Source organism: Dipodomys merriami, unplaced genomic scaffold, assembly GCF_024711535.1.
Source record: "Dipodomys merriami isolate MVZ:Mamm:240054 unplaced genomic scaffold, mDipMer1.0.p SCAF_55, whole genome shotgun sequence".
NCBI classification, from domain to species: domain Eukaryota; kingdom Metazoa; phylum Chordata; class Mammalia; order Rodentia; family Heteromyidae; genus Dipodomys; species Dipodomys merriami.
In genome coordinates, this window is record NW_027206124.1 from 891,117 (window position 1) to 914,217 (window position 23,101).

Genomic DNA, 23,101 nt, shown 5'->3' on the forward strand with positions numbered 1-23,101 from the left:
TCTGGGCTTTGGAGGGAGAGGGAGAATGACTTTCCAAGGGTAACCCCACACACACACATAATATCCTCAGGTCTAATGTCTCCAGGAAGAAAGGAGGAAAGGGGAGAGGTGGGGGGGGCGGGGAAGGGGGGAGCCTAAACAACAGGTTGGGCAGCTTTTATCCAAAGCTAAGAGGCCAGACAGGCAGGCAGACCTGGGACTGGATCTGCAGATAAGTCATCTACAGTGGACCCTGGCTTTGCTTTTAATTGGTTCAATATTTGCACAGTGAGATCACTCAAGAGCCTCACCTGGCTGGTAATGAGCTTCCACTCAGCTTCCACTGTGGAGAGAAGCAAGTTATCCCAGACAGGAGTAGCGCCCCTCCCAAGCTATCCACTGTGAGGGGCAGCCATCCCTCCCTCAGCTCCCAACTTAGACTCACCGGTCTCCCTCCTGTCACATGTGGAGCTGCTCACCAACCATGCCCTTCTGCAGACAGCCTCCCCCCAGCCTGCCAGGCACTGCCCACACAGTGCGGGGGCAGCTCAGCCCTTCAGACTCCCGCAGCGTGCCTGTTCCTTCCCTCTGGTTCTGCTGATAGAATGGTTTTTCCCTCCTTAGACATGTGAGCACAGTTTGCTGAAACTCAATGCAGAAAAATAACCATACTCAAAAGATTTAATTATATGTCCGCCATCTAACTGCAAAAAGGAAAGATGCCGGTGTTCGGCATCCTAGTGAAGGCTGCTGAGAAATGCAACCCATGATCAGAAATTAGACAATTTCAGAAATCAGACGCTTCCTAAAGGCCACTCAGCCCAAAACCTGCCAGAATGACCAGCAGCATGTTATTCTCTTAGTGATATACAAATCATGTTTCTTTTCCTTTTCTTTTTTGGCTATACTGGGAACTCAAATCTAGAGCGTTGTGCATGCTGGCCTAGTCAATTGTCCCACCACTAAGCTGCATGCACCAGCCCCTAAGTAATTTTTTTCTTTTTTTTTTTTTTTTTTTTTTGGTCTGGTCGTGGGGCCTGAACTCTGGGCCTAGGCGCTGTCCCTCAGCTCTTCAGCTCAAGGCTAGCGCTCTACCACCTAAGCCACAGCGCCACTTCCGGCTTTTTTCTTTTTGCTTATGTGGTGCTGAGGAATCGAACCCAGGGCCCCAGGCATGCAAGGCAAGCGCTCTACCACTGAGCCACCTCCCCAGCCCTTTTTTTTTATTTTTTAACTGAATCACATAGCCACTGTCCTCATAAATAACCTTGCTGCCTCTGCTCCTAAAGGGCTGAGAGCCATAAAGCAGGGTAGGCTCTGACCCATAGTGACCCAGAGCAATATGGAGTGTCCAATTTTCTCAAAGCGAGAAACTCCAGTGATAGAGTCCAACAAATTCTCTCCACTTGTTAAATGACTAATATTAAACCTAGTAATCTGTATCTTTCAGTCCAGACATCAGCGTGACTGTCTGGTGGTTCATTCTTCCCTAGCAAGCCAGATGTCAAAGGTCAAAATGGGCCAAAGTCCCCCTGTGACCACCCAGAATCCCCGTCACTATCTTCAGACTCCTCCACCTTACTGCTGGCTCTGCCCACTGCACACTAATCTAGTTCTGTTTCTAGAAGACACATGACTGGCCAGGAGTCAACAACCATCTTTCTGAATTGACCCAGCCATCAGTCATTTGGGTGGACTCTGGTAAGCAGTTTCATCCCTGAAAAGGTGAGACCTTGCAAGTGGGAATTGGCCCTTGGCCTTTCTTCTCAGAGATGTCTTACAAAGAACCAGACCCGAGGTCCAATCCTCCACTTAATAAAACACGCTTTACCAGGCTGACCTGGCCCTGTGGATCTCAGTTTCTCCCTTGTAAAAGGAAGACAATCCCAGCTACCCCAGAACAGCTGTGAAGAACACTAGCTAGACAAGGACTAGCGCATGGTGGCCCTGGCTGACAGCACTGTCCCTGCCCCCTTCCCTGAAAGGCCATTGTGAGGATTCAGGCCACTAGAGCAGTGCTTGGTGGCGCCCCGGGCAGGCAAGCCCTCCCCCAATCTTGGCCCCTTGTCTTAAGATGTCTGTGTCATGGCTGAGCTCACAATGAGTCAGTCAGACGCTGCCCTCACGGCCCACTTCAGAACCTTGAAGTCACATCCTGCCTAACCCAACAACTCAAGAAGATTTATTCCACCTCAGGAATGCAGCTATTTCCCAGAATGTTCTGGGAAGGGCCCCATTTATAGGCTAGGATGCAGTGGTGGAAGATGGAGAAACCTCAGCTCAGCTCAGACCTGCAGGAAGAAATTGCACAGAGCCAGTGCTGCAAGAGGCACGAGAGAGCCTCATCCTGGGCATTCCTATGCTGTTTAATGTCAAAGCACAGAAGAAAATACAAGCAGGAGCTGGTGGTTCACACATGTCATCCTTGCTACTCAGGAGGCTGAGATCTGAGGAGCACAGTTTAAAGCCAGCCAGGAAAGTCCATGAGGCACCAAAATGCTGGAAGTAGAGCTGTTATTGCTTAAGAGGTAGAGCACTAGACAAGCAAAAAAGCCAAGATTGGGCTAGGAAGGTGGCTCAATGGTAGAGTGCTTTTCTTGCATGCATGAGACCCTGGGTTTGATTCCTCAGCACCACATAAGCAGAAAAAGCCAGAAGTGATGCTGTGGCTCAAGTGATAGAGTGCTAGCCTTGAGCTGAAGAGCTGAGGAATAGCACTCAGGCCCAGAGTTCAGGCCCCATGACTAACCAAAAAAAAAAAAAAAAAAGCAGGGTGCCGGTGGTTCACGCCTGTAATCCTAGCTATTCAGGAGGCTGAGATCTGAGGATCATGGTTCAAAGCCAGCCCAGGCAAGAAAGTCCATGAAACTCTTATCTCCAATAAACCACCAGAAAACCGGAAGTGGCATTGTAGCTCAAGTGGTAGAGCGCTAGCCTTGAGCTGAAGAGTTGAGGAACAGCACTCAGGCCCAGAGTTCAAGCCCCATGACTGACAAAAAAATAAAGCCAAGACAGATCCAAAGTTTAATGTTTAGTCTCAGCACCAGAAAAAAAGTGTGTGTGTGCGTGTATATACATACATATTACATATATATGTCTCATATATATAATTTAATTTTAAAATTTTTATCACAGTGTAGACATATCAAACAAAGGCTTCAGGAAAGGATGTCTACAATGCTAGGCATTGATATTTTCCATCCAACTGTAATTTCTTTTCTTAAAATACTGGTTGTCACTCACTGAAGTAACTTCATAGCCTACCAAGTCTCAGCTAACAATCTGAAAAACACCCACCAACCTGTCTTCACTGGGCAGGAGACCCTAACTGGTTGAGGGACAGGCCTGAAGTCATACCTTGAGTTAGGCCAAGCCAGAACTCAAGCCCAAAGCCAAAGGGGTGGTCTCTGTGGATCCAACCTGCAGCAGTAACCTAACACCTGCTAGACACATGTGTCTCACTCACATTCAAGCGGTGGAGTCCAAGGAGTCAAGTTGTTAGATCTTGCTGACTTTGAAAGCCAAGGCAGGTGTCACAGGGCACCTTAAGTGAGAGACTCAGAGGCTCAGGGAGGTAAACTTGTCTAGATATAGGGGCTTCTGGAACATCCTTTATAAGTCAGGAAGAAGTCCAGATGGAAGAAAACATGACAAAAAGAAGAGTCTAAAATAACAACAGACTAAATCTAAAGCTATAATAAGAACATCAGTGCTTCAATCTCCAGCCCAGCCTCATGCTGATGAGACATCCAGAAGTGATAGGATAGTGAAGGCTAATTCTAGAGATCAGATGAAGCCAAATGCTGGTGGTTCACACCTGTACAACTCAGGAGGCTGAGATCTGAGGATTGCAGTTCAAAGCCAACCCAGGCAGGAAAGTCTCTGTCTCTGTCTCTGTCTCTCTGTCTCTCTCTCTCTCTCTCTGTCTGTGTGTGTGTCTCTCACATGCACCACACACGCACACATGCGCGCACACGTGCACGCACACACGCATACACACACATACGCGCGCGCACACACGCGCGCGCGCGCACACACACACACACACACACACACACACACACACACACAGTTAAAGTTCTCCAGAATTTTAGCCGGGTGCTGGTGGTTTATACCTGTAATCCTAGCTATTTAAGAGGCTGAGATCTGAAGATCATGGTTCAAAGCCAGCCCAGGGAGGAAAGTGCATGAGACTCTTATCTCCAATTAACCACTAGAAAACCAGAAGTGGCACTGTGGCTCAAAGACGTAAAGTCCTAGCCTTGAGCAAAAGAGCTCAGGGACAGCACCCAGGCCCCGAATTCAAGCCCCATGACCAACCACAAAAAAATAACAAGAGAGAAAGATCAGGTAGGAGGGAGACACTATCCTTGGGTGTGCTCCAGGAGGAGCTCCATATTTTTATATCCCAGGAGTGGCAGAACCTAATTCTGCAATGAACAGGCACAATAGGAATGTCCGCATCCCCAAACTCCACATTAATACACACAACCTTCGTCAGGAAAGTCTAGGCATCATTTCTCTAAGTCAGTGAACAAGGCCCTCTTTGAGAATGTGCCTACCACTTTAGAAGGCTAATAGAGATCCTGAAGTACATACAGTCCACAGATTGAGGAGCCCAGAGGGACAAGCAGGGTCTCACCAAGAAGCCTTTAGAGGCATGGGACAGAGAGGTAAGCATTTTTTCCTGGCTGCTGTAGCAGCCTCTATATGACCCAGGGGAGGGGGGTGGAGGGAACTGTTCTGTTTGCTCTCTCCCATCATTCCCATCTGTTGGTTCTGTTCTCACCTGAGCCGGCACAGTGTACAGAAGGCACAGAGAACACAGCTAAACTTTGTGGAGAAGCTGAGATGGGTGAGCTGCATCCCAAACCCTTTGCCTCTGGGAAAAGTAATCAAATAGAGGCCATGAGGTGAAGATGAAATGCATGTTTCAGGCTGGGAATGTGGCTTAGTAGAACATAGCTTGTCTAGCATGCATGAAGCCATGGGTTCGATTCCTCAGTACCACATATACAGAAAGAGCCAGAAGTGGCGCTGTGGCTCAAGTGGTAGATTGCTAGCCTTGAGCAAAAGCAGCTCAGAAACAGTGCCTAGGCCCTGCATTCAAGCCTCAGGACTGGAAAAATATAAATAACTTTTTTAAATGCATGTTTCAAACTTTCAAAAACAATTAACTTACAGTTCCTAGAGAGGGTTGCATAGCACCCTTGTTTGAAAGCAGGCCAACCCCAGATGTCCTTGAGCAGGGAGCCTGGCTGGCAAGGATGACCTCACCATGTCCTTCACCAGAACCTACCTGCTGCTGATTTTACCACCTGTAGGAGTTGTTCCTCAGTCAGAACCAAAGTCTAGATGCAAAGTGACCAAGGCTATACCAGAGAGAAAGAAGAAGCAGTGGCCTAACCAGGATGAGTGTTAGATTCTCATTGGATAAGGGACTCTGGGTGAGTTATATAATCATTCTGAACCTCCCTTTCTCTAAGCTGTAAAATGAACGTTAGGAAGCTCACTTCATGGGGCAATGTGGCCATTAAGAACCACTCATGCCTAGTTCTTGGTTCTTTTCAGAGTGATGACCCTTAAACAAAGCAGCCAGGTAGGTGAAGCAGAGGAAACTAAAATCCAGGATGTGTGCAAAACTTGGTGCCAGTGTCTGACTCTGCGATCTCATCCAGGGCTGTGGGACTTACATATAACCATCCTGCTCCCTGCCTGAGGATGAATGAGGCAGCAGATGCTCATAGAGCATCCAGCAAGGCTCCAGGGAAACAGCAGCTGTGATGTGGTCCGGGAAGGTAGAGAACAGAGGTGCACACCCCCTACCAGCCCCTAAAGTAGAACTGTCTTCCGGGTTGATGCTCACCACCTCCCCACCCACCCCCAAACACACATACTTCCACTCTTCCAAGATGAAGTGTGTAGGGAGGGAAGGAAGGTCATCTCCCTACAGCTGCCCCTCCCAGCCGTCTCAGGAAGAATCACAGAGAGCAGTCAGGAATTTAATGAGCCTGTGACTCTCAGCCAACCACAACCAATCCGGAATGTCCCAGGTTCTCAGGCACAATAAAGCTGACAGGGTAAAGCCAGGAAGAGCCTTTGAGTCTTTGAGTTCAGGCCCCCATCCCTGATCTCTGCTCGGGTCCTCAACAGAGGATCACATTCTTCAAATTCTTGTCTGAAAGCCAGAAGAAAGCGGGTGGGCGGTCTTGAGAAAGGGGGCTCTAGAATTCCAACCTAAAGGTAATTAAAGCCTGGGACTTGTTTAAAGAGGAAAAGATACAGCTCTCTTTCACACACTGCTCTTCCACGAGTATGAGACTGCAGGTCTGCACACACAGGGCCTGGACCACAGTCCCCAGTGTCCTCACAAGGAAGACAGGAGGACTCCAAGACAAACCGTCCCTGCACCTCAGGGCAGTCCAGTGCTTCCTGTGACATGAGGTCTGAGGTTCTAGTCAGACAAGCCCAGAACTACCTACAAGCAGAGCTGAAGGAAGATGTAGAAGATGTGGCGGCAACTGCGGGGAGCAACATGAAAGTGATGAGGCCCTGATTTCTGGCAGCAAGAAACTTACCAAAATGACACATTTTCCCTGAACACTTGGCGCCATACAGCCTTCTTCTCCTCCTCACCCAGGGACAGGGAAGAGTGGGGGGGTGGCAGGTCTGCCTGGGGCAGAAGGCAGGCTGAGAACAACAGACTGATAGGCTTGGAGGGAGATGGCATGGGAAGACTGAGGAAGAACAGCAAAAGCCAGGTTTCCCACCAGATTCAAGCTGACCACACCTCCTCCTGTGGGCTGCTTGACAAGACTCAAAAGCAACAGAGAGGGCTGGAGCTTACACCTGGCAGCCAGCAAGTAACTGTGACTGGGACGGCCACTGCTGAAGCTGTATATAAGAACACAAACATGGACAAAAGCCCAGTCTCACATATGCTACCCCTGGAGTGGCCAAAGTGATTCGAGAAGGCAGGAAAGAAAGTAAGAAAAGATGAAGAGAATAACTGAAAAGGAGCAGAATAGGAAGGACCTGAGATCTTTCTCTCGCTGGCTGGGGTTCTTGGGCGTCTCAACATTCCTGCTCTAAAATGGGAGCGTGACACTGCCACCCTCTTAAGGGTATAGATGTAACTTATTTATAATAATCCTGGATTCTGGGGCTGGGAAGGTGGCTCAGTGGTAGAGCGCTTGCCTTGCATGCCTGAGGCCCTGGGTTCGATTCCTCAGCACCACATAAGCAAAAAGAAAAAAGCCGGAAGTGGTAGAGCGCTAGCCTTGAGCTGAAGAGCTGAGGGACAATGCCCAGGCCCAGAGTTCAGACCCTATAACCGGACCCAAAAAAAAAAAAGAAAATCCTGGATTCTTTATATATAAAGTGACATAAAAATAGATTAAAATTGGTTTTACTAGGTAAAAATAGATAACTTCTCACTGTGCTGGGCAAATTACATAACTAAAATGGACAGTGAATAATAAACGTCAAGCTTCTCAGAGCATCAATACCACATCTGATATTTCTTCTCATCCTATAGATGAGGAAAACTAAAGCTCAAAACTTGGGAGGAAGAAGATCAGGACAGAGTGCCTGCCTATTTAAATAAATAGTAGACCATGTACTACATGGTGGCTAAGGCTCAGAAACCATCTACCCAAGTGACCGAGTTGAGAGGGAAGGGCTGTTGCCCATGACAGAGGGCCCACCATGGAGCGAGAGTCATGGAGGCCACATGTGAGCAAGATGGAGGCCAGTACTAGGATATTACTATGGCATCACAGAGGTTTGGGAAGGGAGTGGTGGCTCAGGTAAAGCACTCACCAAAGGGAGCTTTCAGCTTTAACTACACCCAGCTACGCTTTGGCCAGCCACAGGGATTTTAAGTTCATAGTCTTGCACCAGTTTTCTGCTCTTGACAAATATGTTTGTGGCTCACCAGAGGAGAGACCATCTCTAAGAACACTTGGCCCGGGAGTACTGGGCAAACAGCAAAGCCACTGGCAGCCCCACCACTAATGTGCTATGATCAGGCCAGGTGATGGGCTCACACCTGTAATCCTAGCTACTCAGGAGGCTGAGATCTGAGGACCAAGGCTGGAAGCCAACCCAGCCAGGGACATGAGACTCACTATCTCCAATTAACCACCAAAAGCTGGAAGTGGAACTGTGGCTCAAAGCACTAGCCTTGAGCACAAAAGCTCAGGGACATCACTCAGGCCCTGAGTTCAAGTACCAGGACCAGCACACACACACACACACACACACACACACACACACACACACACACACACACACACACACACACACACACACACACAAATCAAAGTACTATAATCAGAAGTGGACCCAAGGGGAGGACCTGGCAGTGACCAGAGTCCTCCATGACACTGGGCAGAGATCCATCCTCCAGCTCCCTAGAGAACACAGAGCCATGGGATAGTTTTATATGAGACAGAGTAGAGAGAGAGTAGATGGTGTCCCCATGTACCCCAGCTGGCCTCCAATTCCCAGCCTTTCTGTCTTTTGAATCCTAGGGATTACAGGCTCATGACAGCTGCCCAGCTAAAGACATGGAGTTTATTAACAGTTTACAGGTGTTTAAAAACAAAGAAAAAAAAAGTACACCAGTGGCTCATGCCTGTAATCCTAGCTACTCTGGAAGCTAGAATCTGAGGATTATGGTTCAAAGCCAGCTTGCACAGGAAAGTCCATGAGACTCTTATTGCCAATTAACAACCAAACACCCAGTAGAGTTGTGGCTCAAGTGGTAGAGCACTAGCCTTGAACAAAAAAAAGCTTAGGGACAGTGTTCAGGCCCTGAGTTCAAGCCCAGAACAGGAAGAAACAACAACAACAACAAAACCTAATGATCAAAGCAGTTAAATAAACAACTAGTAAGAAGTATATAGGAGCCAGGCACCAGTGGCTCATTCCTGTAACCTTAGCTACTCAGGAGGCAGACATGAAGATTGTGGTTCAAAGCCAGCCCTGGCAGGAAAGCCCATAAGACTCTTATCTCCAATTAACCACCAGAAAGTGGTGCTGAGGCTCAGGTGGTAGAGCACTCATCTTGAGCTGAAGAGCTAAGGGACTGCGCTTAGGCTGAGATCAAGCCCACGACAGACCAAAAACAAAGAAAAAGAAGAAGTAAACAGGAGGAACTGGGAATGTGGCTTACTGGTAGCCTAGCATACATGAAGCCCTGAGTTTGATTCCTCAGTACCACACAATCAGAAAAGGCCAAAGTGGTGCTGTGGCTCAAGTGGGGCTGTGGCTAGCCTTGAGCAACAGAGAGGCTCAGAGACAGAGCCCAGCCCCTGAGTTCAAGCCCCAGGACCAGAAAAAAAAAAGTATGCAGGAGGGGCTGGGAATGTGGCTTAAGTGGTAGACTGCTTACCTAGCAGGCATGAAGCTCTGGGTTTGACTCCTCAGTACTACATAAAACAGAAAAGGCCAGAAGTGCACTGTGGCTAAGTGGTAGAGTGCTAACCTTGAGCAAAAGAAGCTCAGAGACAGAGCGCAGGCCCTGAATTCAAGGCTCAGAACTGGCAAAAAAAAAAAAAAAAAAAAAAAGAATATACAGGAGGGCTCATTCTCCCAGACCTAGAATACCCCTGGGGATTATAGCATCCTCTACCCCTAATTTCTCTTATGGCCTGAATTATGCTCCTACATACACAAACTGACATCTTAACTCCCAATGTGACCACAAAAGAACCTAATTAAGGCCATGGTGAAGTCTTTGGAGTAGGTCCTTCAATGACGGGTGTTAAGGACCCAGTCAAGAACAGAGGAAAACCAGGAGGAGACAAAGAGAAGATGGCCACCAAGGAGACTTCGTTCAAGACACCAACATCATTTTTGAGCATCCATCTGTGCTGAGCTACCAGTCTGTGGCACTTTGTTATGGTAGCAAACTTACCACACTGTTACCGGAGTTTAGATCGCCTCAGCACATAATTAAAGGATGACCTGCCACGGTGAGCAGGTCCACTGGCTTATACGCTGCAGAGACTTCAGGGGTTTTACTCAAGGCTATATCCCCAGAACCTTACAAATAAACTGGATAAAAATGGAATTTCCATTCAATTGCTGCCTCTAAAACCATCCATCCCCCTACACATCCCAGCTCCTCCATTCTCTCTATTCTATCTCTCCCTCCTCCAATAAAATAGCTAGTATAAATGCAAAGATAATCTTTAGCCTATAGTCACCAAATAGTAGTATAAACAAGGTGATGGGAAATAGATAAAAAGATACACAGACATCCTCACCTTAACCAAAGGGAGCATCACAGCCCACTAAGTGCTGAAATCCTCAAATTAAGCATTCTTAGTACTGATTTTTAAATCAATGTGTGAAAAATAAAGTTGTGTTATATTTGGCTTTTGTTATTGTTTGTGACAAACTTCAAACCCTAGAGACCTGGTACTGACCCAAATCTACACTGCAGATCAGAGAGGGGCACTGGCAGTGAGCATTGCCCACAGCACCCACAGCCCTTGATAACGCCTGGGCAGCCCCAGCCCCTTCATCCCTCCACGGGGCAGGTGGTAACAAGCTTTGGGATTGTTACCAAGCAACTACAGGTTCCACTCACTCCTGCTCTCTAAGGCAGTGGGGCAGACTGCACGCAGATTGACTTGAGTTGGAGCTGGGACCGGGGAACAAGGGTTGTGGAAAGCCAGAGAGAAGGAAGCCATTTCTCTGGAATGAAAGAAAACACCTGAGCCCGCCAATTCTTGCATTCCAGTCTCTAGCCCCTTGGCACCCGTCTCCCCTTTGCCTAGCCCACCCCACCTGCAACTTACTCCTTTGCTACAAAAGTTGACTGCTCAAAGCAGCCACTAGGACTCTGAGCTTCCTTTTTACAACAAAACCAATATGTTGCAACTTATTGCTACATTTCTTGTACAATCTCCAGGAGGCAGAAGCTACAGGAGAGCCCAAGTGGCCTAGCAGTGATAGCCCACTCTACCTCCTTTTCCCCCTCTCCCTCCAGCTCTTTTACCTGCTCAGACCCTCAGCTCCCTCCTACTTCTGTGGCACTCAGTGCGGATGCCAGCTATTTCCTGAGCCTCCCTGTAGACAGGTTCTTTGAGAACTTTCTCCTCCCTCATCTCCTCCAGATGGCGTTTCTAGTTTCTGGCCCAGGCCTTGTAACTGCACCAACACAATTAGGGGCTTGGTGGGGGTGGGAGGCAGCAGGTTGAAAAGCCTTCCTCCACAAAGCCCAGAAAACCTCCTAGTTCCGGGTTCCTAAGCTTTCTCACCACTAATGAATGACAGAGTGGTTTTACCTGTTTTCCACTGACTCAACTGGGTAAGAAGGCTGCCCATGTCTCCTGTCTCCTTGGCCGGATCTCACAGCCATAACACCAGGAGGGCAGCTTCTGTGTCCCTGGTCCCAGACGGGAGCCCCTAGAAGACAGGGCCAGGCCATCTCAGGCCTGGACCAACAGGCTATCTCTGGCCAAGACCTCTCACCGATGCTCAGGAGACACTTGTTGAATGAGTGAATGTCCAAGAGTCAATAAAACCGATGGAACTTTCTGGAAATGTAAACAATGGTTCTTCTCCTCTGTGGACCATAACATGACCATTAAACCACCCATTGTGGAGATTGTTGCGACACAGGAAACTTCAGATTACAGTACTACACGAATAAATCAGAACACAGTTTCCATTCCACTTACAATTTTGTAAAATAAGTGAATATGGGCAGAAAACCTAGAAAAATGCAGACAGTGGATGGGGTGAGGGGCAACTTGCTTCTGGCCAACTTTGTGGTTATACTTGTATTATAAACAACTCACCCCCTGTCTTTTCATTTTGCTTTGTTTTACTTTAAAAAGAGAACTGATTCCCCTTAACAATCACGCCTCTCTTGATATTCCACAGAAAATTTCATCCCAACTCCTTGACTGGGGAATATGTCTGGTTACAGCAGGGTGCAGGCAGAATTCCTAGTTAAAGACCTGGGAGTGGAGTCCCCAACCTCCATACTTCCCAGGAAATGGCGCGAGGAAGCAAGCCTCAAAGGGCTACTTGGGCTGTGCAGGGACCAGGGTGCTAGGGAAAAGACCTTTTACCAGCCCCAGGTTGACTCACGGGGGCTTGGTCAACCTGAATCACCCTTGAACAAAGCTTCACCAGAGTCTGAATGACTGAACAAGGTCCCAGCCCTGCTCCTTAAACATGCCATATGGGGGCTGGGAAGGTGGCTCAGTGGTAGAATGCTTGCCTTGCATGCAAGAGGCTCTGTTCAACTCCTCAGCACCATATAAACCGAAAAAGCCAGAAGTGGTTCTGTGGCTCAAGTGGTAGAACACTAGCCTTGAGCTGAAGAGCTGCAGGACAACGCCTAGGCCCAGAGTTCAAGATCCATAATTGACCAAAAAAAAAAAAAAAATTCCATATATGGTCTCCACTTTGCAATCAGAAGCCCCTCCTCTAAGCAGCCCTCCTAAGACTCCCAAGACCCCCAGCTCCCCACATCTGTGCCTGTTGGGAGACTGTCAACTCATATAAACAAGGTCCCATCCCCTAACCTTGATACTCCTAGCACCTAAACCTGGCACTTGGTCTTGTGCACGGAGAAAGTTTTAAGGAGTGCTCACTGAATGACCAAGGGTTTGACAGGAGGACAGATAGGAAAAGCAGGAATGTGCCAGGCACTGGCCCACACCTGTAATCCTAGCTACTCAGGATGAGTATCAAGGTTCAAAGGCAGCCCAGGCAGGAAAACTCCTAAGACTCTTATTTCCAATTAATACCCAGAAAACTGGAAGTGGCTCAAAGCGATAGAGTGCTAGCCTTGAGTGGAAAAAGCTCAGGGGCAGCACCCAGGCCCTGAGTTCAAGCCCCACAACCAACAGTAAAAAGAGAAAAAAAAAAAAAGACGAAGAAGAAGAAAGAAAAGAAACGCAAGAATGCAAGAATTGTCAAATGCACAGATAGGAAGGAGAGCCTGCTAGTCAAGATGGTGAGAGTTCCCAAAGGACACCATCAGGGGCTCAATAGCAAACAAGTCATTCTGGGCCCAAATTCATGCCACAACCAAGATCTTTCACCAGTCCTCTCAGAACCAGCTGCACTGGGTAGCCAGCCAACAATGGACTGGGAGGCCCCATTCTGCCACAACCCAAAGCATGGCCCCTTTAAGGAATTCTCAGCCACTAGACAGGAAGAAGGCCACAGGGACCACTCCACCCTCACTGCAGGTGAGGAAATGCAAGTACAGTGGGGTTGTTTGCAAGGCCACACTGGGGATGGACAGAGACCCCAAGTCTGAATCTATGCACACTAACCTTGTCAGCAAAATGAGATGAGTTCCCAACTTGTGGGAAGGAGGAAAGATGTCTATGAGACGGTCCACATGAAAGCATTAGCATGGGCCTGGCATATAGAGGCATTTGATAAAACTTAATTTTTATTGTTATTATAAAGGTATTGTAAGCCGGGCGCTGGTGGCTCACGCCTGTAATCCTAGCTATTCAGGAGGCTGAGATCTGAGGATTGCGGTTCAAAGCCAGCCCGGGCAAGAAAGACCATGAGACTCCTATCTCCAATAAACCACCAGAAAACCGGAAGTGGCGCTGTAGCTCAAGTGGTAGAGCGCTCGCCTTGAGCTGAAGAGCTGAGGGACAGCGCCCAGGCCCAGAGTTCAAGCCCCACGACTGACAAAAAAAAAAAAAAAGGTATTGTACAGGGGGAGGGGGGGGTTAACAGTTAAAAACGTAACTGTTATTTGCAGAACTAGACCTTCATCCAGCTCTCCTCCTTTCTTTCTCCAGCCCTTTCCTGCTTCTCTCTGGGCAGGAAGAGCCTCTAAGATGCAGGTTCAAGATTCTAGGAAGCTCCCAAAAACATGGACCTGCCTTGTGTCACCAATGTCACAGGGTAAGCTCCTTGGTGACAGGGCAAGGATGGGGTCTAAGCCCTTCACCACCTATGAAATCCCACGAGGGCAGGGCAAAAAACAGGAACTCAGCGAGTCCCCTGTGTTCACTACATGGTCTAGAAATTTGAGGGCAATATCCCTTATACTCAACAGTTGGCTCTGAAATATTCAACATCAGGACGAGGATGTAGCTCAGTCTGAATGTTTTAGCATACTATAGCCTGGGTTGAAAACTAAAAGTTCAAAATCTTTAAAAAAACTTTGAAACATCTCCCTACTAGCAACTTTGTCACCCCAGATTCCCAAGCAAGGCGACACTTGTGATTTGGTAAAAGGGAGCAAGGCACTCACCAGCCCTTGGCTGCCAGGGCCTCTCACTCCACACAAGCTTAAGCAAAAATACCAGGGGACTTCAGCCCCTTCATGCAACAAGGACGAAGGGCCAACTCTGTGCCAGAGCCCAGGTGGCAGCCAGGGAGAGGTCATAAAAAGGATAGCTTTTGACTCCCAGGTCTCATGCTCCAGTGAGCCCTAATACTGCCCCCCATTCCAGTCTGGTTAGATTAAGTCACTCAAACTGTTCCAATGCCCTGTTCTTCGTGTTTATCAGACAGGAAGCTGCCTTCTCCAGCCCAGTGACTTCATGTGCAACACAGGAAACACAGCCCCTTTTGAACATAGACGACTAAATAAGGGTGTCTACTGCTTTGTAACCTTTTTTCTTTCTTTCTTTTTCTTCTTTCCAGCTGGTCCTGGGGCTTGAATGAAGGGCCTGGGCATTTTTTGCTCAAAGCTACTAGCACAGTACCACCTAAGCCACAGCTCCACTTCTGGTTTTTTGGTGGTTAACTAGAGGCAGAGTCCCATGGACTTTCAAGCCCAGGCTGGTTTTAAACCTTGATCCTCAGATCCTCTGCCTCCTGAATAATTAGGATTCCAGGTTTGAACCGCCAGTGCCCAGCTCCATTTTTTTTTAATGCTTTAACTAGCTTAGAACAGAGCCAACAAGTTGAGTGGTATTGTACAGCAGGAAGAATGTCTCTGACCTCAAAACTCAGCACAGTGCTCAGGAAGCTCCTGACAGATTCAGGTTCCTTCCTACAGCATCTTAGCCACAACACCTTGTTAAAAAGACAACTTTGCTAGAGAAATGTAAAATCTTTACAATCAAGCATGCATTTCCTTCCTACTGCCTCAGAATGATGTTGATAACAATATAAAGAAAAAAGGCCAGGTGCTGGTGGCTCACTGTATACTCCTAGCTGCTCTCTGGCAATCATGGTTCAAAGCCAGCCCTGGCAGAAAAGTCCCAGTGAGACTCCAATTACCCACTCAAAAACTGGAAGTGGCAATCCTTTTCCGGTTCATAAGCGTGATGATTGGGCTCTCATGTGCTTGCGTGATATGTGCCTCCATCTAAACCTTGTTATGACGTGGGCACATTCCCCGTCTGACGTGAAAAAAAAAAAAAAACTGGAAGTGGCACTATGGCTCAAATGGTAGAGCGCTAGCCTTGAGCACAAAGAGATTCAAGGACAGCTCCCAGGCCCTGAGTTCAAGCCCCACAACCTAAAGAAAAGAAAAAGGGACAGAACACAAGGACTGGACCGTTTCACACACATTCATACTCCTAAGAAAGTGTCCATATTGTTTATGGGGACACTGAGGCTCACAGTAGGAAAAAAGCGGTCTATCTAATCCTAAAATCCTGTTTTGGTCCCTCTACCACAGGTTTTACATGGAAAAATACAACAAATTCATCATCCAAAACTCTAAATTGAGTTAAAATTACTAGAAATCCAGACCAGCTGAAGGACAGCAGATGCCAGTGTGGCTTTCTGAATGGCCCACCCTGCCGCCTGGCAATACCCCATGGGAAATACTGACTTTCTGAGCTGTGGGAACCTTCAGCCCAAGGGCCCCACCCTACTGGAAGAAGTTCAGAGAAACTCAAATACCTCCCCCATTCTTTAAACTAGTGCCCCCCCCCCTCCCAAAGAATAAGAGAATGGAAGGAGATTTCTGAGTAAAGATTAAAAGAGCTGAGTTTGTGTTGCTTGGCTAAGCCATGCATGAAGGCAGAACAAAGGGGGTAAGTGCCCAAGTTTAAACTCACGTCTTAAATGAAGTCTCCTGACTTGGAGGGAAAGGCTCCAGGCTGAGTGAGCCAGGAGCCCAAGTTTTCTACTAACTCATGGAATAAGCCTGAGCTAAGCACCGCACCACGTGGAGAAACAACTTCTCTTATTTTTCCTTTCTTCTTTCCAGGTGGGAGACTGGGACTTGATCTCGATACATGACACATTGGCTCACTGGTTAGCACTCTACCAACTGAGCCATGCCTCCAACTCCTCCAGCTCAAACACTCCACAATTCTGACCATATTCAGTAGGGAGGATTTTTATTGTTGTTAATGGACAGATGGAAAGGAAACCTAGGGCTGTGGCTCGGTGGCACGGTGGTAGAAAACCTGTCTAACATGTGCAATGTCCTAGTTCTATCCCCTGAACAAAAAAGGATGGGAGGGAGGGAGAAAAGAAAGGAGGGCAGAGAGGAAGGGAAAAGAAAAAAAGAGAAGAGAAAATTTTAAGGCTTAACTTCCAAAAACATGTCCTTTTGGTCAGTGACAACCTACAGCTGCCTCAACACATTAACCATCATCAGGACCTTGAGGTCCTCTGAGAGACCACAGGGGAACTTCCTTCACCCTCTACATAGGCTGCAGTTCAACATGTCCCACAGGAAACCACCTCCTTTGTAGCAATAGTAACTTCCTTCCGGAAGGCTCTGCGAGCTCCAGAATCCCTCCACCACAGCAGCAAGGTTCCTGGGGATTGGGGCTGAGATGAAGATAGCAGCAGAGGACGCCAGTAGCCTAACACGGCCCACGTGCCTGTGCTTAATCACCTCAGGCTTGACAGCTTTCAAGTCTCAAAATCTTCTTCCAGCAGAAGCCAGCCTTGGTTCCAAGATTCTTATCAGACCAAGTGAGCAGCATCCTTGGGCCCATCAGGTGGACACTGGAGCACATATATGCCCTCAGCCTTCATACCACCTGCCCAGGTGGTAGTAGATCCATTTGAGAGGCAGGCTCATTGTGTGTTCTGGTGTGACTCTTTATGCTGCCTGGCCAGGGGGAGGACCTGCTCAGGACCCTGCTGGGTCTTCCATTGGCCTCGCTGGGGAAAGGGGCCAAGAGAACCAGGAGAAGAGCCATGGGCACAGACAGGACCTGAGCCAGCCAAAGCTAACCGACTTCTTGGAGGATGGGGTTAAGGTCTTCAAGTCACAACAATGTCTCTCCAATCATATTTTCTCAGGAATTTGGGCTTTTCCACTGTTAATACATAAAAACCACAGGCTGGATGTCTGAATGGAGTGGGAAGGAGCAAGAACGGGAGAGTAAGCACAATGATCTTAAGTAAAAAGCAAAGCGACCCAAGGGAAGGTCTAGTTTAGCCTCTGGTCAGGCTGGGCTCCCCAGGACAGAAAAACACATGATCTGGACACAAGCAAACTCTGGCCAGAGGGCATCCTGACACATCTTCCAGGAGTGAGACTGAGCTCCTGCACCCACAAAGCAGTCAGCCGCCATTTCTCAGGAAAACAGAGTGGACCAGAGTAGACATTTGTCTAAGGGATTACTCTTTTTTTTTTTTTTTTTTGGTATTGGGGATCGAACCCAGGACGTTGCACTTGCTAGGCAAGTGCTTTGCCACTGAGCTACATCCCAACCCAAGGGATTACTCTTGTGACAATGTGACATCATGAAGAAAACAGCACCCAGAGCATTTCAATGCACAAAGAGCAAGTTAGCCCTTTTTTAAGACTTTTGTCCTAAGTAAACTGTACAGGATGGTACATCTATATCCCAGCACTCAAGAGACAGAGACAGGAGAGAGGAAGGTTCCAGCCAGTCTGAGTTATATAGCAATATCCTGTCTAAAAAAAGAAAAAAAAAAAAGCAAAAGGGACATCAGGTTTTGGAAAATAAAAGGGGGGATGGTAGCAACATGCATACTACTTTGTGTCTAATTTTGTTTTTCCCTTTTCTCCTTAAAACTACCTTGGCAAACATGATAGATGACAGGCAGGCAGGCAGGCAGATAAGCAGATAGATAGATGAGCCTCAGTTTTTAAAGGCTGGTGAGGACTTCCACTGTACAGCCTTAGGGAAATTAATTTGACCTTTGAATGGACAGTTAGCTTGTTTCCTGCCGTTTCTTTGACAATGAATATTCTCAGATATTTCCTTTTCCACAGTTGAGTTTATCTGTGGGATACATTCCTAGAATGCAGTCAGGAACTGTGCTTTGACAGATACTGCTAAATTGCCTTCTTTTCTTTTCTTTTTGTTTGTTTGTTTGCTAGTCCTGGGGGTTGAACTCAGGGCCTGAGCATTGTCCCTGAGCCTCTCTGTGCTCAAGGCTAGTGTTTTACTGCTTGAGCCACAGCACCACTTCCGGCTTTTTCTGTTTATGTGGTACTCAGGGCTTCATGCATGCTAGGCAAGCAGTCTACCACTAAGCCACATCCCCAGCCCAACTGCCTTCTTTTAAAAGGAGTTATACAATACACATTCCCATCAATAAGGTCTAAGAAACAGGCATTTGGAAGGAATTTTAATTCCTTCATTTTTCAGTTTCCCACCTTGTCTTTTGTGAGGTGATACAGCTTTCTATCAAAACCAAACCAACCCTCAATCAGAGTCAGCGCTAGAAGTAAGGTCTTCAACACACAAGTCCATGGTTCTTTCCACATCACCCACGCTCATCACTTAAAGAGTCTAGATAATGGGAAACCATGTTTTACAACTGAACCATGTGAGAATCTTCCACTTGGCGCCAAGGCTATGTGTACCAAAAGCATCAGCAGAGGGACCAGCCGCACAGCCCACAAAAGCTCGGTTCATGCACCCCTTTAAGAACACTGAGCTAGGAGCCAGGGACAACACCCTACTACCCATTCTTACCCACTGCTTACAACCCAGGGAGCAATGACAGCATTTACATGCTAGAGATTTAACCCACGACTTGAAAAAAAAAATCTAGCTAAATAGCCACTATCAGCCCCCCCTCCTCCCCGCCATACACCTTCCGCCTTTTTTTAAACATGGCCTAGGGCTTGAGCTCTCACATCCAACCCTGTGTGGAACAGACCTCAACTCCACAGAGGAATAACTCGGGAAAAGCTATGTAACTCGCCCAAGGTCACAAAGTTTCTAGGCAGAGTTAGGATTTTAACTCTGCCAATTTCCAAAGCTCTAGTTCTTCCTGTGACCCATCCCAACTCTTCCCAGCCTTAAGAATAGGGTTCTGGCTGGGTACTGGTGGCTCATGACTGTAATCCTAGCTACTCAGGAGGCTGAGATCTGAAGATCACAGTTCAAAGCCAGACAGGGCAGGAAAGTCCGTGAGACTCCTATCTCCAATAAACCACAAGAAAACCGGAAGAACGGGGTTCTGTGAATTGCAGGAACCCTGCTGCCCAGAGGGACTGCCCAGATTCTAGTCTGTTGTCAGCAGTGGACCTAAGCCCAAGGGCTCAGCACACCAAGGGTTAAAAGCCAAGAGGCACAGTCTCTCTAAGGCTGCACAAAGGGAAAATGTACTTCCTGCCCCTGCGGGTAGAGATGCTTGTTTTATGCTCAGTAAATTAGGACGTTTGTTTAATTAAGAGGACACACAGATTTTGTTATTCTAAATATTTTTGGAACATGATGCTTGGGAGGAAGCTGTCAAGGCAAGTGATTTTTTTTCCCCTCTGCTTCGGGTTTCTATTTCTTTCTCCCCAGCAAGAGAAGGAAAACAACAGCCAACCCCTCCTCTCCCTTTGAAATAAAGATGTCAAGCTGGTAAGGGCTGTCTTAAGTACTTTATTGAAGGATTAGGGAGAAGAGGAAGTGAAGAAAGCTCCCAGCCGGGTTTCTAGCCATACCCTACCAGGCTGCAAACAATGCTGCATTTTTAGAGTGTGCTTTCCTTCTTTTAAAGAGCTAACAGATCCTTGTTTTGTTTTTTCAGGAGCCAGAACAGGCAAAAGGCAGGCTGCGATTAACATGTGTCCCTCATCCTACAAGAGAGAAGCTGTCCCATCTCCAACCCCTTGGGTTAAAAAGTTTAAAAATAAAACAAGGACCCCCCCCCCGCCCTTTTCTCTCTCCGGTACCCTTCAGACAAGCAGCCCCACGGAGAACACCTCTCATCTGCCCTTCCCCCAGGGCTGGATTTAACTCCCCAGGCAGAGCCTGCCAACCTGGCTGGCAGGGTACCTGGATCTGCCCACCTGCACTGCCCAGACTTGCTGAGTTTGAAGAGTGAAGTTCTTTGGTGTCACCCCGTAGCCATCTGGGGGCACGCTGGCTCTCAAATTACCCTGCGCAATCTCTTGACGTTTTTTAATTACCCCCCAATTATCCATTAAATGACTCCTCACTTTCCAACACCACATGTTTGCCTCAGTGGGCCAAACCTGCCACATGCTCCTTCCTTGCCCCAACAGCAGTGGCCTCCTCAACCTCAGAAATCCTCCAGTCCTTTGTCTGTGGCATCTTGGGACACACATCACAGGCTGCCTTTGTATCTCAGGCACCCTGCCTTTGTCGCCCCTTCAAGCCTGCAAACTTCCTGGGGGCAGAGGCCTCCAGGATCTCCCAGGAGAGGCTGGCTCCTTCCTTCAGTCCTGTGACTCACAGTGCCTTTCTGGGGTCTCTGTCATCTCCACCTCACCTTACAGGCATCTGCAGATTTGTCTCCGCTCTCCCCTAAGTGCCCATGGCAGGGCCTAGGTCTTACTCAACTCACACCCCCCTCCACCCCCCCCTCCCCACACACCACCTGGCAAAGTCCCTGGCACAGAGAAGCCAGTTAAATATTTGCTCAATTACACATCTGTATGCCCTCCTCCCCCCACCCATAGCAAGCTTATATATTAATTGGCTAATATTAATTGAGAGTGATTGTCTAAACAAGCCCTCAAGCAGCTGCCCTCCTTTCTCAAAAGGGACTACAGCCATTAGGTGAATTTACCCGGTCCGACTCCAGACAGTGGAATCAGAAATGACCACAATGTTGCACCACGCAAGAAGGAGCTAAGACGTTTCCACTTGAAGTTACTCAACAGTTACTTTGAAATCCACGTAAACCCAGAAAAGCGCGCAGCGAACAGAGAAGTGCGGGGCCAGGGGCCGGCGGAGGGAACCGCCCCGTCTCGGGGACCAGGGACTTCCCAGGAACCTTCTCCCCACAACGCTGGGCGGGGCTGCAGGCAGCACCCCGGCATTCACCCTGGCCCCAGCTTTGGGACAGCCCGCCAGCTCGTCCTGGAGGGCACAGACTCGGTTTCGGTTTGAAACTGCGGCGCCCCAAGGTGTGTGTCCGGGTGGGGGGGGGGGTGTAGGAGGGAGGAGAGTGCAGTTCTGCCCTAGGCGTGGCTCCGGGACGGGATGGAGTGCGGACCCTGGCACCGGGGAAGGGAGGGGTGTAGAAGAATCCTGCCTGTGGCCCAAACAGGAAAGAGGCACTAGCCCAGGAGGTCAGGTCCTAAAGGCAGGGCCAGCTCTGCTCCGAGCCGGGCGGCCGAGGGTGCGGTGGAATCAGGTGCACACCCGAGCGGGCCCAGGTACACGCGCCCCGGGCTTCCCTCCTGCGGGGACCCGAGAGGAAGGGGTGCCGGGGTAGGAGCGGGTCCCTCCATCGCTCCGCGCGACCCGGATCTCGCCAGGTCCCCCTTCCCCAGGCACCTACCACACCTCTCCCCGCCCCCTGCGCCCCGACAGAGGGCGGCCGGGAGAACGAGGAAGTCGCCGGCGGAGGGCGGAAACCCAGCCGGGCGCAATGTCTGCGGCGGATGGTCGGATTCTGACTCAGGAGGACGCCCTGACAGCTGCCAAACGGTCCCCGGTTACCCGTTACCTCTGCTTCCAAAACGCCCGGACGCTCACGAAGGGGCTGCTGCCCCGACCTCCCGATTTTATCCTCGCCGGTTCGCTTGGGTCCCGAGGACCGCGGCTCCCCGGAAGGGGTTAAAAAGTTTGCCCAACTCGGCCCCGGCCCCGGCTGCAGAGGGAGGCCGGGCTCCCCGGTGCCCGGCCGGCGGAATGCGCCCGGGCGCGGGGTGGGGGTGGCGTCCGGGGCTGCCCGAGGCCTCGCTCCCGGCTGCGCCCGCCCCGAGCGCCCGCGCCGGGTCCCAGGACTCCGGGGTGAAAGGTTGCGGCGCTCGGGCTGCAGCGGCCGGCGTTCGCGCCCGCCCGCCCGCGCCCCGGCCCGACGCGCCGAGGCGGGCGAACACTTGTCGGCCCGCCGGCCCCCGACGTCGAGCGTCGCCGCCGCGGCCGGCCTCTCCGCTCCGGGCGGGACCTGCGCCGGTGGGGCTCGCTCACCTGAACCTGGATCTGCCCGGGAAAAGAGGCGCTGCTGCTCCAAAAGAAAAGAAGAACAAGAAGAAGACGGTTTCTCGAACGCTCGGGCGGCGGCGGGGTGGGGCGAGCACGCGAGGCGGGAGCCGCAGCAGGTCAGCCTCGCTCAGCCTTCCGTGCCCTGCCCAGGAACCGCGGTGATCTGCGCGCCTCACCGCACCCAGCTCCGCGGCTCGCTGCCTTCCCGCCCCGCCCTTACCAGAGGCGGGCCTGATTCAAGCCGGGGGGGGGAAGGGGGGGCCTAACTCTAACACCCGCCCTCTATTCTGCTTTACCCAATCACTTTTCTGGTATCCTTGACTGACGGGCACCTTATCCTCTGGTAATGCTGAGAGGCGGAGCCGCTGAAGCCAAAAGGGTGGGATTCGCCATCCCCACCCGCCCCCACCCTCCACCCACCCCACCTTCCCCCGCGCTTCCTAGGCGGGAGCTCCGCCTACTAGGGCGGGTCCAACGGACACCCAGGTTCCAGGACGAGAATTGACGTAAGCAGTCGCCAATCCTGAGTGGACAGTTTGGGGTGCGACGGGCTCTGAGTCCGGGTGGCGGTGCTTTGCCAGGATGCGAGCGAGGCCGGCGGGAGCCGACTGGGAAGGTCCCGGGGCACCGACACTCCGCCCCGCGAGCTGTGTTTTCCCTACGCCCTGTCCTACCAGAAGAACAGACATTAAGTACCATATATGGGAAAAGTGGTATTTTACAAAATTCTGCGGCTGTGGGGGCGGGCACGGCCTCAGCCCTGCATTCCGTGGAGGCGTCCTGCGCTGGTTTTGGACCCTGTCTCTTCCGAGGGTGCTCCCGGC

The 23,101-nt window shown here is 49.7% G+C and overlaps 1 protein-coding gene and 1 non-coding gene across 2 annotated transcripts in view; one reads left to right on the forward strand and one right to left on the reverse strand.

Annotated features, from left to right (window-relative positions):
* Myh9 (myosin heavy chain 9) overlaps window positions 1-22,451 on the reverse strand; it is a 94,266-nt gene extending 71,815 nt beyond the window's left edge. Inside the window, exon 1 of the mRNA XM_069999423.1 lies at window positions 22,263-22,451. The gene's annotated coding sequence lies outside the window, so the exon portion shown is untranslated. The remainder of the gene's footprint in view (window positions 1-22,262) is intronic.
* LOC138811950 (small nucleolar RNA U13) lies at window positions 15,234-15,338 on the forward strand. Its single transcript, XR_011367522.1, has one exon. It is a non-coding gene; the product is annotated as a small nucleolar RNA U13 (small nucleolar RNA).
* Window positions 22,452-23,101: the final 650 nt, after the last annotated feature.